Genomic DNA, 17,882 nt, shown 5'->3' with positions numbered 1-17,882 from the left:
AAACTTATACCTTTGATCATTTGATGATTCAAAGAATAATAAATGTTGAAAGTGTTAAAAATAGTATTTTAGAGACATAAAGTTAAATAAAAAATAGTAATATAATAATAAAAGTTAAAAATTAAAAAAAAAAAGTGAAAAAAAAATGCAAAAAATTCATGTCTCGTTCAGAGATTCGAACTCGGAACCCCATAATCGGACTGTCACGCGCTATCCATTAGACAATAGTACGACCTTATCCCAATTGAAAAATTAACTCTATTAAAGTTAAACAACAATTTTCAAAGTCGATTTTCTCGACTTAGGGGGGGCATTGGCAACAAATTCGAAATAAAGGTGATTAAATAGTCAATATAGAATAGATCTATATACATTTTATGAAAATCGGTGGGTACCACACCGTGACCTCCCCTTGTTAGTTTTAGTTATTAAAAGGATGGGTAATACACTGTAAGTGCACTTAGACATTATCGTCCATTGTACGAACTCCATGACAAATTGTATAGTAAAAATCGTTTCTTTGCCGAAGTGAAATGTACTTAGTAAAATATTGATTGGAGTCATAGTGTGGATATTATATTAGATATCTATTGATCACATCTACCTTTCGTCTAGGTATAAAATGAAAATAACTTTTGAAGTACTGGACCAAATTTTTTTATCCACTAATCATATTATTAATTAGATTATTTTCTATTTGATAAGCTAGTTTAAAATGTATTTTGCCATTTAAAAAATTTAATTTTCGATCCTATAAGAAATGAGGAATGGGCATAAAAATTATTTTATAATAGATAAATTAAGATACATATAGATAATTATCTAAATTATAATTTAAGTTGGATAACACATATATGTATCTATTAAAGAAACTAAAGTTGTAAAAATTTTAAGTAAGAACTTTTTGAAAACTATACTACTTAGGTTACTATTAACATCCGCGAAAATAAAAAATAACATTGTATTTTATTTTTTAAGATATTGTTTTAATCAGAGTTATAAAATCGCCATTAATGTAGCAATAAAAGCCAAAGAAAATACTTCCGACATTATCATTATTATGTAAGTAATTAAGTGGGTTTTTAATTTGAGTGGTAATTATTCATGGGAACTTCAACGAGCACATAACAGTTTGACAAAACTCCAGAGGTTTATGGATGCTAAATGTAATTTTTTACTTTTAAACCGAAGATCTTCATGAACGTAATTAGATAAAAATTGAAATTTGATTCATTTTATACCGAGTTATCATGTTTTCAAAAATATAGTTAATTAAGCAGCACTCTGTACTACCCCTAATATAAAGGAAAAAAAAATTTTGGAGTATTCACTTTTTAATATGTAAAACATTATAAAGTATAAAGAGCTAGGTAGTATTTAATCAAGTTTACACATCTCATTAGTGACTACTCAAAGTTTGATTTTGTCCACTCACCATTTAATAGTATAAATTTTAATAATGGTTACCATTTAACTTTTGAAAGTTACCGATAAAAACTATTTTTATAAATAGTATTTTTCTCCGATAAACGTGGTTCCTAAAAATAATTTAATTTATATAAAAAAATAAATTTTTACGATAAAATAGGGGTAGTATTTTTAATAAATTATATCGTATGTTATTTGTACAAATAATATTTAAACAAGAAATAAATTTAAAAAAAAAAATAGTAAAAGTTTTATTTTTAAATAATTTTTAATGACGCGAAGTCGATTCAGTGATACCAAAGGAGTTGGACTTTTAAGGAAATGTTTGTTTACGTGAATGAGCTCTAAACTATTAATTTGATTATTGTATTATAAGATCATGTACCATTATTATATTTGACTACAGGAAATAGTAGTAGTGTTAATTATGAGATATTATGTATAATACTATAATATTTGTTAAAATTGAATTAAAAATAATAGTTATTAAATTTTCTTTGTCTATTATTTGCTCATGAATCATTTTTTACGTAAATGTTATATTTCTTACTAACTTTAATAAAACAAAATTGTAAGTTTAACTTAAAATACAGGTTATACTTAATTGTTATATAAAATTATGTAATAATTCCAGTATCGCTCAAGTTATAACACAAGATAACTTTATTTTACTTAAAACATGAGAGAATTTATTAATTACGTTTCGAATCAATATAAAATTACTTATTTTGACTGTCTTGTTTATTTTGATTGAGACTGTGTTGTTAGTAGCTTTTCGATAAGTAAATAGATTATGAGTAGTGACGTAATGAACTATTTGAAAATAGAGCCTAAAACATCAATCATTTCAGTAAAATAACACTAATAACTTTTAATACCGTTTTAATAAAGAAAAAAATTAATTTGAGATTTGGTTTGCTGGTTTTGAATTAATAAAAAATTATTTCATTAATAAAATCATTTTTTTTTTTAATGAGTATCTTCATACTACATAATTACTATTGGAATATAAAAACACATTTTAAAATTTGAATATTAATTTTAAAAGTAAAATAATAAATGGAATTCATTAGGTTTCATTATTCAAAAATATATAAAAAAGTTTTTTCTAAAAATATTCATTATTAATATTTTAATTAATATGTGTGCACTTCATAAATAAATTTTAGTTTTGTAATTATTTTATTAAGTATGAAGCCCCACAGGATCTATAAAAGTAATCACAATTTTTTTATATTTGTCATTTGTAAAAATTTCTTAGTGTACTAAATGTTTTTATTGGAGTTTAAATTATTCTATGTGTTATTGTATTTTGTAAGTATAATAGATTCTTGTATTATATACCCTCTATTCGCAATTCTACCTTGTTAGAACTTGTTATATGTTTACTGGAAGAACTCATTAAAAGTTACAATCTAGAATTATACAGAATTTTAGTGTTAATAGTTTAGAAGCAGTTCTGATGCTCTAATTATAATTTTGAAAGCAAATATTTCGCTATATCGAGTTTGAAGGATGCAAAAGATTTTTTTTTTGTGTATTTATGCATACCTTTTTGTAAAATATTTATTGTGGTAAAGAGGTTAAAAACCTAAAATCTCCATATAACTTATTGAACTTAGATTTAGATTCACGGAAAGTAGGTACCTGCTATCCTTTGTATAATGCATAATTTATTAAGTTTTATCAATTACTTATACAAGTGTTGGCGGGACTAGATATTGTGGGACCTAAAGCAAAAACATTTTTATGGGTTATTTATTTTTATTTAGAAGATCTTTTTGCATTTCATTTACGCAAAACTGTTTTAAGTGGTGGCTTTATCCTCCGCTGGCTTTGAACTATAAAGCTAATATTCTTCATAATTGTATTTAAAAATATTTATCATTCCATATTTTAATCAAGTTGTTATCACTAATAGATTTAATTTAAAATAATTGAAAAAACATCTATTTCGACACATGAAAATTTAGCTTCATGAATCCTTTTTATATTTGATAATTTAATTTTTTCTTCAAAGAAAAATGTTCAATGAAATGACTTTTAACAGACTTTAAATCACTGGCGTAAATATGTGTCATGACAAAAATAATATGTCGAAAATAAATTTTTTTTCGATTGGAGGGTAACTGAAAATTCTTTCTGTATATATCCCCAACATGAAATCCTAATTACGACATTGCTTATGCAATATAATGCACTGTACGTAAAGGGATAATGTTGAATCAACAAATTCGCATCGATAAGTAAAGACGTATTTTATGAACGCAAAATGTAGGCGTAACAGCTGCTTTCCTATAAAAAGGTCTACCCCTAGATTTCTGGGTAGATGTTTACGTGTAAAAGGGTAATAGATTATAACAACTAAGTAGGTCATTAGTTCAATAAAGTGATGAAAAAACATTAATAATCTTATAGTCTATTTCGTGATATCGAGTTTTAGTTAGCTACCTTAAATCATTTACATGGACAAAAATAAAATATCAAGTGAAAGGCGAACAAAAATTAAAATTAATTATTGTGAATATTTTTAACTGAAAATTGTTTCATGTTATGGCTATAATGCAGCATTTATTAAAATTGTATATTATAATCAAACATAAGAGAAAAATTAATTGTAAGTTAACAGTAACTTAGATCATTGTAAAAAAATTACATTTCGCTGAGATAAATCATCTACTTTCAAAATCTTAAGATAATAAGAAGATATCAGAAAACTTTGAAATAGGCTATAATTTAGCTGATGTAGAATTTTTAAACATTTATCAAAATAACTGTAAAGAATAATTTTAATTATATAAACGCAAATTCTTAATTGTATTTTTTAATCTTTTATTTTTCTTTAAACTTATCTTTTTATTTCTAGTAACCATTGGTGTCGGAACCATCTAAATTTTAAAATAATGATAATTATAACAATAAAAAAACCATTAAATGATTCAAATTCTAATTCGTTAAATTTTTCTTATAAAATAACTAATTTTTTTTATGTAGAAAATGATTATTTTTTTTATATTTTTAGTAATAAAAAATATGAAAACATAAAGAAATTATACTTATTTTATACCAATATTTTGGTTAACTGCTGATTTACTTATATAGAATCTGTATAAAAAAAAAATGTCATCATATTATAGATAATCAGCTATATATTTTTGAATATGTACCATTTAATAGCAAAATTTAAAGAAACTTTTTTTATATTTGTATTACTTGTCTATAGTGCTTAACAAGTTAGTTAATAAATTATTCTGTGTATCTTTGGTCTCTAATAAAATAATAAAGCAAATTGAGTAAGTTATTAAGGGTCTAATTACTATTTAAGCCGTTTAATTTGAAAAATATGTTGATGACTTATACTTCATAAAGAATCATAAAGGTTTATTATAAAGTGTTTATTTTAGTTACACTATTTCAATATTAATGCCAGTGTGAGATTCAAAGAGGGCTGTAAGAGCAATGGACCTTCCTCATAATTAATTTTCTGAAAAAATATTTCTTAAAAAAAAAATAGATCTTATTTTAACAAAAACAGCGAAANAAAAAAAAAAAACACATCATAGTAAAATTAATACCTTCTCCGCTTCGCATCGAAGCTAAAAATTCTGTATACGCTAATATCTGATCGCATAAATGTTATTACCTTTTATTATTATTGCTGCTTATTTTACAAAATATCACAATTAGGACTTTACCAACATATTTGATTTGTTTTGTCTTTAAAAACTTTAAGAACATAATTTAATACAAAACACTGTAGTCAAATTCTGAAAATATATTCTAAAAGAGTTAAATTGTATATTATTGTTTCCCTTTAAGTAATTTTTATATCAAAACATATATACAGGGTGTTCAGTAAGTTAGGAAACAGTTAAATTGTTACAAACAATGAGTACAATAGAAATTCGTTTCCTTATTTACTGAACACCCTCTATATATATATATATTTTTTTTTTTTTTGAATTTTCAGAATGTTTACAGCCCAAATCTCACTTCAGACTCAGACTACGATTATCATAGAAGATTTATTTTATAACAATAATTATGAGAATAAGATTGATAATATAAAAGTAAACATACATTGTGATTTGGCGATTTCATTGAAAAATTACTGTTGGACGTGCACACGTAAAAATAACAATGTGATCAACGTTGGTTTTCGCCTAATTTTTTCTACTTGCAAAAATGTTGTGACCAGCATTTTTAATTACATTGACTAGATTATGACTAAATTTCTATATAGTCATTATTTAAGTGATTCCATTTGTTTTTAATTATAACATGTTAATTGCTTATAATTGATTGATGCTTATTAACATTTTTTAAACCAACTTTGTAAAATCACATATTGTGCTTAATTTACTCTTGCAAACATAAAAATTTCTATGCTCAGATTAAAATTTTATTTATTAATTATTTACAATTGATTTGTTAGTATTTACATAATGGGGGCAAAAAAACCTGTTTTAAATATATATAATTTTTTTTTATTATACCATTTAAACGAATACATTATCCATCTGATTATTTTATAACAATCAGGTCACGATTAAGAGCCAATTTAAAATAAAAGGGTTATCCATTCAAAACTTTTTTGAAAATAATTCCATTCCAAACTTAAAACTTTGAATCACTTTTATTTTTTTGTCTCAAAAACTTTAAACTGGAATAACTATTTACAAATTTAATTGGAAAAGGGTGTTTATATTACTACAAACTCAAATTTTTTACTTAAATATTTTTATCTCCTGAGTTTTAATCAAAAAAAACTTTGCATTCCGTTAAACAATTCAATGTACAGCGAGTCAAATAAATATTCGAACATCGTCTAGAAAAAATAATTTGCATAAATAAAGGCGAAAAGAAAATAATTAAATAGGCTAATTTTTGTATAGTCTATAAATTAAATCTTTGTGAACATATAAGTAACGAAAAATTCACAAAAAAAAAGAAATAACGAATCAACATTATAAATCAAACATAATCAGGGGCAATTATGTATTTATGTCAAATATTCGGACATTGTAAATAATATCGGTAAAACTGGTTTTTCCCATACTATGTGCAGTGTACAATAAGGATTCAACAAAACATTATTCGTATGGTCTATGAAATTATACCACGTTTCAATAAGGAAGGCGGATGGAGCCTCTTCATTAACTAGGGAAAACTGAAACACTTTCGTTAGTCAATAAACGATTTACTGTGCGAAGTATAAAAAAAATGTAAAAATAAGTGTGCCTATACCAACTTCTCAGTTAAATGTAAGAAATGATTTAGAGGTTTGTTTCGAAACTGTTTGCAAAGTCATTAAATCACATGGATGTAATTCGAANCCAACTTCTCAGTTAAATGTAAGAAATGATTTAGAGGTTTGTTTCGAAACTGTTTGCAAAGTCATTAAATCACATGGATGTAACTTTTATATACATATATATAGACTTTATATTAGTAAAACTAATCAGCGAAAACGCTTACAGTTTGCTGAATATTATATTTTACTCAAAAGAACCTTTTGAAACGTTGTCATCTCTATACAGATGATCCAAATTTAATATTTTTGATAGCGACGGAAAACGAAACTCGGTGAGAATACTGAATTTAACTGTCAAGCATGGAGGCGGTAACGTATGGGGCTGTTTTTTTGGCGAATGAAGTAAGTAGCTTAATCAATTGCAATATAAATGAAAAAAAAAATATATATATATAGGAATTTTTAAAGAAAACTACGTCAGAGCGCCGAAAAATTAGGAATTTCGAATTAAAGTTATATTGTATAAAGATAACGACCACAAGCATAAAGCTCAAATGTACGAATGGCTATTTCATAGCTGCCTAAAAGTTTTGAAAACACCACCTCAGTCCCCAAATCTCAACACCATTGAGAATCTGTGTGACTATTTAGATAAGAAAATTTGAAAGCCTTATTTTATACAAAACTTAATAAAGAAAGGCTAAAGGACGAGTGGATTAAAATCCCTTCAAAATTTATAAAAAACCTAGTTTCCTCAATGCTACTACGTTTAGCCAGCATAATTAATGCAAAGGTTTTCAACACCAAATATTAAATCACTTTTATTTAATGTTTATGTTTGGCTTTATTAATTTAACAAAACATTTTGTACTAATTTCGTTCTAATTGTTTATTTGTAAAGTTAATTCATTATTTTCTTTTTTTTTGTGTTTTATGTATTTGAGAAGATCTATTTTACACCTCATGTAAAAATTTACCTTTTAACATTTTTTATTTTCGGCTTCATTCATGCAAAATATTTTTTTTTTTAAGGACGTCCCAATATCTATTTTTGACTCACTATAAATCAAAATTAAATGATTAGGTATCATAATCAGTTATTCGAAGAATAAATTTGAGTAAAATCTAATGTATATAAAGAGATTACTACGCATATTTTGACTTTCATTTGACCGACCGTTCTAACTTACTTTGTAAAACTAATAATTTCATATTGTTAATAACAGTGGTATGGTATGTAATGCTGATGTTTCAGAAGAAAAAATCCTAATAATAACGTCACGCTTAGATTCTTATTATCGTTATAATGCCTTTGTGAATGTACGATGGTATATTAAAAAAGGGTTCAGGGCTTGCGCGGTTTTAAATCAAAGTGATATAGTGCCCACGAGTACGCGTTAGGGCGCCAGTTCAGTTCCGACATTCGAATAGACATAAAGTTGCGTATCAACTATCTACAGTATATAAGAAATTAATCGTCGATACTAAATGTAAACACTTTACTCTTTTATACCACATTTAGTTATTATGAAAAACAAATACAAATACTACAAATGTATAAAATTCTTTAAAAAAAAATTTGATAATTGAAAAAGTAAGTAATTTTCAAGTTGAAGTAAAATTTATAAGTATTTTATTATTGAATCATACATTTAAAAAACATTGTTCGTGAACAATTTTTATACATAATTACGTCGTGTTATAATATGTATATAATAATACAACTTTGTATATGAAAAAACATAGTAAAGTATAGAATTTGTTTGAGGTTGATTTTAACTATTTATAAAACACTTAAAAACTAGAATAATTCAAGCAATTTATAAATTAAATGTACTGTACCGAAAAATTTAACAGGAGAGTAATATGGCGTGTGATTAAAATTGTACTAATCGTAATGGATTTTAATCAATTTTTATTTGATTACAAATTTAATTTTAATTTTTTATGGCTATTCTGACAACTTGTCCAAATTAAAATGTTTTATTGAGACAGAATATTCTGTATCTTAGCAAATAATCATACTATATTTTAACTATTAGTCACGCAATATCTTTAAAAAAGTAATAATTATTTCTTTTCAAAAACTTAGTGTCCTATTTTCTATAATTAAAAAAAGATTTCCTATCCTTCTCTTTCTCTCTTAAAATTTCATTAACTTAATTTTTTTAAATAAATATATATATATATATATTAAACATGCATGTATGTTTAACCAAGTTACAAACTAGAAAATGGCGTATCTAAAAGAATGACTGGTGGATAACATCATTTGTCTAGTATTTTAAAAGATATTTTATAACAAGGCGAGATGATAAGTGCGGTTTATTAATGCCAAGAGATAAATAAGCAAATCCACGCTTTACATACAGTTATTATTAAAGAGTTAAAAACTTTCAAATACTGTTCCAAAAGTTGTTATCCACCAGAAATTTTCTTAGATAGATCATTTTATAGTTTGTAAATTGGTTAAGGACATATTTTTTCATTTTTTTACATCATATTTAACATTTCAAAAACCAAAATTAATTAAATTTTAATGGGAGGAAGAAAAAGGGTAGGAAAATTTTTTTTTGAAAACCTTCATACTTATGATATTATTAATTTTTGAAGAGAAAAAATAACATTGTATTTTAATATTATTTTTATTAAATAAAAATATGATTAAAGTTATTAAACTTTTATCAAAATAATTTCTTTTTTTTATTACATTAAACAATTAAAAATACAAAATAAATTATTTCGATTTTTTTGTTTACTAAGAATAGTAAATCATAACTAAATGTTTTTTTGTGCCAGAATAATTATTTAAATAATATAGCTTATTATAATATAAAGTTTACAAAGTAGAACTTAAATCAAATTTGAATAGTTAAATATTGTTTTAAAAAATTCATAGTTTAATATATTTCTCAGATATTTGGCATATAAATTAAAATTCTATATTTCATTTCACTTATTTGTAAGATGGTTAGTACATTATATTTATAAATGAATGAAATGAAATAATATTATATAACAGTCGAATGACAAAAATTATCTTGATGTATTTAAACGGCAAAAAAATTATTGCCTCTCTTTATCTCAAAAAACTGTCCATTAAATTTTTATCTGCGGACATTCTAAAAGCATATTTAATCAAAACAATGAAAATGAGTGTTTCGCAAAGTTACGAGTTTAGAATATAATATAAATTGCATTTTTCTTTCGGGGCTGTGGTTTTTAATTTTTAATGTTATCGGTTAATATTTGTACAATGTTCATATAATGTTTATTTATATGGACTTTTAGATATTTTTTTTATTTGTTTTTGGTATAATATTTATTAAACATTTAACATATATTTATACAGTAAATTATATTCTATTAAATTTTGTATACTTAGAAATCACAGTTGGTATAGAAAAATAATAAAATTGTGTGGCTACTTTTCGTAAATTCAATTATTTTAAGAATCAGATTATAACTATTTTTTTTACAAATTATATTTTTATACAAATAAAAAAATAAAATATTATTATAATTTATTTTTTCCTGAGAAATTTATTATGAAAATATATTGTATGATGTGTTAAGATTTACGTTATAGCCCAGTGTAGTTGGTATTCCACCAAGAGTTATACAATCTAGAAATACTTGATAGTAACTTTAGTTATCCATTCTAAGTTTTCCATAAAAAATATTTTATAAATGAGGTCAATAATATTCATAATAAATTATGATTTGTATTCATTGAAATTTATAGTAACTAATTATTTATATTCCCATACAGCTAAATATCTAAAAGAATCTCTAATTGTTTATTCTTTTTAATGTTTACTTAATTTTCAAAAAACAATTCCATAATAATACAAGTCAATATTATTCGCCAAGTTAAAATATAGTCGATAAAATAAATGTCAATCACTGCAATGAAAATATTTATCATTACTCGACTAAACACAAAATATAAAAACTTAACCCTATAGTGTCGAAGTATTTATGAAAGTTTATTTATTTATTTTGTTAAATTATATATTGATTTATATTTATTAAAAAGAAATCATAGTAAAAAGATCAGCTACTATCTTATATAAAATATTTAATAAAATATTAATATTTATTTTTGACATTAATATTTTACTAATCATATCTGTTATTTATTATTTATTTTTAAGATTAATATTTTTACATTTAATATCTCTTATAATTTACGAATGAAATCGTACACCGATGCTCTTAAAGACTTTCACACGACGTGTCCCAGTCGAGCTATACAAAGCGATNTAATTGTTTATTCTTTTTAATGTTTACTTAATTTTCAAAAAACAATTCCATAATAATACAAGTCAATATTATTCGCCAAGTTAAAATATAGTCGATAAAATAAATGTCAATCACTGCAATGAAAATATTTATCATTACTCGACTAAACACAAAATATAAAAACTTAACCCTATAGTGTCGAAGTATTTATGAAAGTTTATTTATTTATTTTGTTAAATTATATATTGATTTATATTTATTAAAAAGAAATCATAGTAAAAAGATCAGCTACTATCTTATATAAAATATTTAATAAAATATTAATATTTATTTTTGACATTAATATTTTACTAATCATATCTGTTATTTATTATTTATTTTTAAGATTAATATTTTTACATTTAATATCTCTTATAATTTACGAATGAAATCGTACACCGATGCTCTTAAAGACTTTCACACGACGTGTCCCAGTCGAGCTATACAAAGCGATTCATTAACGCTAGCCGCTCAATTTTCCTTAAAATAATAATTATGAATGAATGAAAATGATAGTTGTTTTTTTTTTATATATATTTTATGATTTATAAATTTGTATTTACTTTTTGACCTTAAAGGACTTCGACATTTTTTTTTTTTTTAATGACAACATACATATTCAATCAACTAGCTTATGAAATAAAAAATGATCTAATTAAGACAATGTTTGGTCAACAACAACTTTTAGACCAGTACTTCGGTAACTATTCACACCCAGAAAAAAGGTGCGACTAAGAAATGGTTAATGAAATATATTGTCATACCCGTGCGTCATCTCAAGTATATATTATAAGATAGTTATAACTTCCCAAATAACGGTTTAAGTTCTTATTGAATTAAAAAAGTAATTAATAACTGATAAATTAATAAATTTATAAAACTATATAAAAAAATGTTTTCTAAAAAAATTATTATTTATTTTAAAAGAAATTGGTGGCTAACTTAAGATGAATTTATTCTAATCATTTTGCTTAATTATTAATTAAAATCGTATGTAGTTGAAGACATTACCCTCAAAAATTGAAAAAATTTCCCTCGTTCTCCGTAAATGTGGAAATCTACAAAAAAATTACAAATTTAAAAATCAATAATTTTCTAAATATTTCAATTTTTTTTATTTAAAACTGCCATAACTTTTTCAAAAATTACCAAATCAATATAATTTTTTTTAGTATAGATGTGTGATGTCTTTACCTATCATTTGATATATTTTTTTAATAAATCTAACCTTTTACCTGTCCAAAGAGGGGGATTCAAAATACAAATTTTTCATAAAAAATTAACTTTTGAAAGTGTTCCGGAAATACTGACACTTTTATATATATTTTAAATTAAAGCTAATGTAATATACTTTATTAAGGAGAAAAACAATTTCAGACTTTAATTTGTCTTTACGGTGCAAATGGCTACCGTATGCTATTTTTGTATTAAAATTCTAGATTTATATTTTACACTATTAACTTTATAATGCTATAACTTTTTGAAAAATATTTGGATCAATACAATTTTTATGATAAATACTAATTATAAACCTCTTCCATTCGACATCCTTTTTTTTTAAGTAAAACCATTTCCCTTTATATATATTTATTCATATAATACACTTATAAATCATAAAACTTGTAATCAGGATATAATAAAATAGGAGATCATGTAGATTTTGGAATAATCCACCAATTTTTTAAAATTAATCACTATCTACCAGATTTGTATCGAAGCGTTTTTTATGATAGTGATTTTAATCACTGTCAGATATCATTATACTTGACCAAACTATGCCACGTCACCACTGTGCCGTCCCTGTGCTGAGCTTTTTTATGAGTATTCTGTGTGCATAATTAGCTTTTTCAACAATATCGTTTACAAATTTTTAAATGTAACATTTAGTATAATTATCAATTAGAAGTCTAAAGCAGTTTTTCTATTTTGTTTTCTAACAAAAAAATAAACATGATTTCATTATTTCAGTCTTCTGATATTATTTTAACTCAATACAATTCGAGTTACACACTAGATAAAAACTTTTCAATCCTTCAAATCCTTGCGTTTTAAACATATTTAAAATACAATATCAACATATTCATGAAAAAGTTTATAGTATAAACACAGTTCCATATAAGAATGTGGTTTTTATTTAAACTTATTTCGTGGCCTTTTTTTGAATACAGAGAATCATAAGTGCTTTCACATTTTAAATGTTTTAAGTTCGAACAAAAAAATCTTAAACACAGCCTCTGAACAAATTATTCTAAAGTATATACATACTCGAAATAACATAAAAATAAAGGTGTGTATTGTTATGTAAAATAGAATAGTATTTTATTGTTTTAGCTTCGATACGAAGCTGAGAAGGTATTAATTTTATTATGATTTTTTTTATATTTTTTGTGTCTGTTAACACTTCTATTCAGTTCTCACTAAACAAATTTAGAAGAAAAATATGTCAAAAGATTACAAATAATATTATGTTAAAAACTTTACCATCAGAAATTAAAATAATGACTGTCAATCGTCGTAAATGATGGAAATCCCAACAAAAATTACAATTTTTAATATTGGTAATTTTTTACATTTTTAAAATTTTTTTATTTAAAATTGCCATAACTTTTTGAAAAATGGTCGAATCAAAATGAATTTTTTTTATAAATACTTAAGATATTTTCATTTAGTATATTTATTTATTTTAATCACAGGGAAGGAATAAAAATAAGAACTTTTGCACAAAAAGATAACATTTTAAACTTAACTTTTGAAATTGTTCTAAAATATCTAAATTATCTAAAATAATGATTTTGGATTTCACCTAATTGTAGCAATGGATTTGTACCGTTATGATCAATTTTTATAACACGCTCAATTGAGTAAATTTGTTTTAAATATTTTTGGTTGGATTTTTAATTTCTATACGAAGCTAAGAAGGTATTTTGTAATAATATGCGTATTTTTTTGTCTGTCCATAAAAATTCTCATCTCTCACTTGACCAATTTTAATGATAAATACGTCTAAAGAACCCAATTTTAATTTAGTTGAACTTGTAGTCACCAAATATTGAAAAAACTCCTTAATTTTAGAAATATATAAAAATATCTCAAGATAACGTTATTTAAAAAAACGATATTTTCATAAAAATGTTTGCATTTCAAAACAATTATAACTTATTTTTTAAAAATACTAATCATTATTAAACTTTAAAAGTGTATACTAGTAAAAATAATCTACCATTGAGTGTTTTTTTACGATAATCCAATAAAAAACATAAATACAGGAAGTGTTTGAAAAAGACCATTCACGCATGTTTAAATAATATTTTTAAACACAATTTTCGGAAATGTTTTGAAATAACCGTTTTCTTCAAACTTATATTAAAAAAAAATTTCCGTCAACTGTTCCACTATAATAAATAATTATTTTTTTTCCTCGCCTTTTTCCCGACTACTTGGGGTTATCCACCTTTATCCTTAACTTCCACTTGACCCGATCTACATCATCTACGCACACATCAGCCATCCTCATATCGCATTTTATAACATCTGTCCATCTCTTTTTGGTCTTCCTCTACCTCTTCTTCCTTCAAAATTAATTTTCATAATTATTCTCACAGCCTCCAATTGAGGAGGAAAGAGGCTCCTCATATCATGACCAAACTATCTAAGTCTATTTTCTCTCATCTTTTTTTTTATGCCTATAGTCCTTTTTATATGTTTGTTCCTATCTAGTTTAGTCACTCCACTTATCCATCTAATCTTATCTCTGCTACACATTCTTTGCTCTATTCTCTTCTCAACCGTCCAACACTCTGAACCATCCTAACTGGTCTCACTACAGTTTTATAAAACTAACCTTTCAACCTCATTGAAATTCTCTTATCGCATAACACACCAGACGCTTCTCTCTACTTAACTGACTCGCACTTAAACCTGTGTCTTACATCATCGTCAACATCATAATTACTTTTTATACAAATTGTATTGGATAATGTTTAGACCGTTTTTCTCTAACTTTTGCCAGTCTATAGACTTTTTTTTCTTCTTCTTTTGTTCATAACCTATCATATAACTCATCATATCTCTTAAACTTAACTTTATTTATAGCACACTTGGCTTCTTTATACAAGCTTCATACATCATCCAATCCTTTCTATTTTTGCTCTTTTATCATACTTTGATTTCTTGCTTTTTTTCTTGCTATCTATGATTTTCAATGTCCACATCCCACCACCAAGTTTCCTTTAACTTGGCATGTACTCCTACTCTCATCAACTGTCTCTTTGCAGTAGTCTTTATATAACCAGCAAATCTAATTCACACTTAATTTATGTCTCCCTCGGCATCCACACCGTCTTCTCTTTTACCATATAGGTTGGTAAATATACAACTACTTTATAGTTTTTTATAATTTCTCCGTAAAAATTACAATATTAAATTTTTGAATATCAATTTTACACTAAATTTAATTACTATAATTAATATTTATTCAATTATTATACTTATAAATAAAAAAACTACTAATCATGATATTATTAATTAATGTTTTAATGTTTATTTTGGAATAATCAACAATTTCTTAGAATTAAACACTATCTATAGATTTGAATCAAAGCGTTTCTTATGATAGTGATTTTAATCACTGTCAGATATCATCTGTACTTGCTTCAACTATCCTACGTCTAGAGTGTGCTGTGACCCCGCTGTTTTTCCGCATATTTTTTATTTCAAGATAAAAAAGAAGCATAACCAAAATTAAGTTTGAATTATTGTTGATAAGATTATTGTTTTAAAATTTAAAAAAAAATGTCAATTTGTCTGTTACATTATGGGCAAACAAAAAAATCATCAAAATATTATAGAAAATTTCAATAAAACGTATGAAAATAATATTCTTAATTGTTCTGCCCTCTCAGTAATTGAAAACTGATAATTTAAAATATCTGACGACTTGATGTTAATACCCCAGTAAAGTACTTTGAAAATCTCACGATAATTGATGAAAAACATTGTGTTTTGTTAAATTCGATAATTAAAATAAAATTTAAGAGAATGACCCGCCAAGTATAATATTCAAAATCCAGTCTACAAACTTGGGGCATTTTTTTTTTAAATATCAAATTCAAAAAAGGACAATGTTATTTAAATAAATAATTAAACCATTACCAAATAGAAGTTAAAGACTTTATTTTGATTAAATTATTATGCAGCCAGTTTTACTGAAATATTTTCTTTGGTTCCAAACTCAATTTAGTAGAAAAAAAATGAATTATTTAAAAAAAATTAATGCTATTTACATATATTGCAATTGAATAGGTGAAAGAACATTGGCCATAAACATCCACTTTTCGGAATGGCAAAATAATCATTTTTTTGTTATATATTTTACTTTTTTAATGTGTAATTTAAAATATCAAATTTTATAATAAAAAGTATTCTTTTGTTTTTTGATATGTAAAATATAGTATAAGAATTTGCAAACGAAAAATTAACAAAGTGGACTTAGGTTATTTAACACTGACACTGCTAAATTAAAAATAAAGTATATTTTGTTTGATTTAAATATATTTTATTAAAATATTTATTCATAGACAAAATAATAGTCAGTGAACTAAAATATTGCAAATTCATTTATTTAAAATTGAATGAATTTGTGAGTAAATTCAATTTTTACAGTATTAATTATGAATGCGAATTAATTAATTTTATAAAAGAATGTCAATTTAAATTGAATGCATAAACGCATTTGCCAAATAGTTATAAAAATAGATTGCTTTAAATTTTAAATAAAAATTAAAAAATACCGTCTATATTTTATATTATGCTTGCTATATATTTAATCTTTATCAAAATTTAAACTATCTATTTTTATAATTATTCGACGAATTCGTTTTTGGATTCAATTAAAATTGACAGTCTTAAATAAAATAAATTAATTCATATTCATAATTCTTACTGTAAAAATGATTATATTCATGAATTCATTAACTTTTAAGTTAATGATTTTGTACAAATGCATTCATTCCTAAATCTGTTTTGTGACTATGATACTAACCGCAATGTTATTAAGATTTTACTATGTTTGAAAATTATCGTTAAAAAATATTATATAAATAATTATAAAAATAAAAAATATTAATATTTGATTTAAAATTTTATAAATATTTATTTTTAGATATATAAACTCAAATGATTGATGCCAAAATTTAAAGATCATTTAATGATCTTTAATTAATTAATTAAAATAACAAATATCAAGTTTGTTGTAAGAAAAAACTATTTCTAAAAGTATATTTTAATGGTAAAATTCGAAAGTTTTTATAGAATTAAATGGAAAATAGAATAAATAACATTTTGACTTCGATGACCATTATTCTTATTGGTGTAAATTAAATTTTTAGTTATAAGCGATTTACCAGAGTGTTATGGTAAAAATAAAATGTTGCTAAACACTAACAATGTAGTGAATTATTTTTCAATAAATATTATTTTGATTAAACTTATTCCAATCTACAAGACGTTGTATTCTATTTTTATCATACAAAATACGGTTACAGTACATTACTATTAATAATAAGAGTATTATGATTCCATGATGCATAAAGAATTATTATTTACAAAATTCAATTTCCAAAATGTATATAATTTAATTTTCAAAATATAATCCAATAAACTGTAATATTTAGAATATTTTTTATGAAAAAAGAAAAATATTTTTCTTTATAATACTAAATATGAATAAATTAAAGGCAATAACAATTCAAACATAAATTTTATTTATACAAATCTAATTTTTCTGATTCATTGTATTTATAAATAAAATATTGAAATATAATTTTCAGTGAAAATATTTCTAATAATATTCAATTATTAAATCAGGTAGCTCACAGAAATATGATACATGATTAAAATAATAACAATTCAACATAAC

At 23.7% G+C, this 17,882-nt stretch overlaps 1 protein-coding gene across 2 annotated transcripts in view; it reads left to right on the top strand.

Moving 5' to 3' along the window:
- The first annotated feature begins 8,079 nt into the window (after positions 1–8,079).
- LOC126894221 (RYamide receptor-like) overlaps positions 8,080–17,882 on the top strand; it is a 28,310-nt gene continuing 18,507 nt past the window's right edge. For both annotated transcript variants that reach the window (XM_050665069.1, XM_050665070.1), the window contains exon 1: positions 8,080–8,276. The gene's annotated coding sequence lies outside the window, so the exon portion shown is untranslated. The remainder of the gene's footprint in view (positions 8,277–17,882) is intronic.

This window comes from Daktulosphaira vitifoliae, unplaced genomic scaffold (genome assembly GCF_025091365.1).
Source record: "Daktulosphaira vitifoliae isolate Bord-2020 unplaced genomic scaffold, ASM2509136v1 Scaffold_1, whole genome shotgun sequence".
Taxonomy (NCBI): domain Eukaryota; kingdom Metazoa; phylum Arthropoda; class Insecta; order Hemiptera; family Phylloxeridae; genus Daktulosphaira; species Daktulosphaira vitifoliae.
Note: the sequence above shows the minus strand (reverse complement) of the source record. Positions and strands in the feature narration are given on the sequence as shown.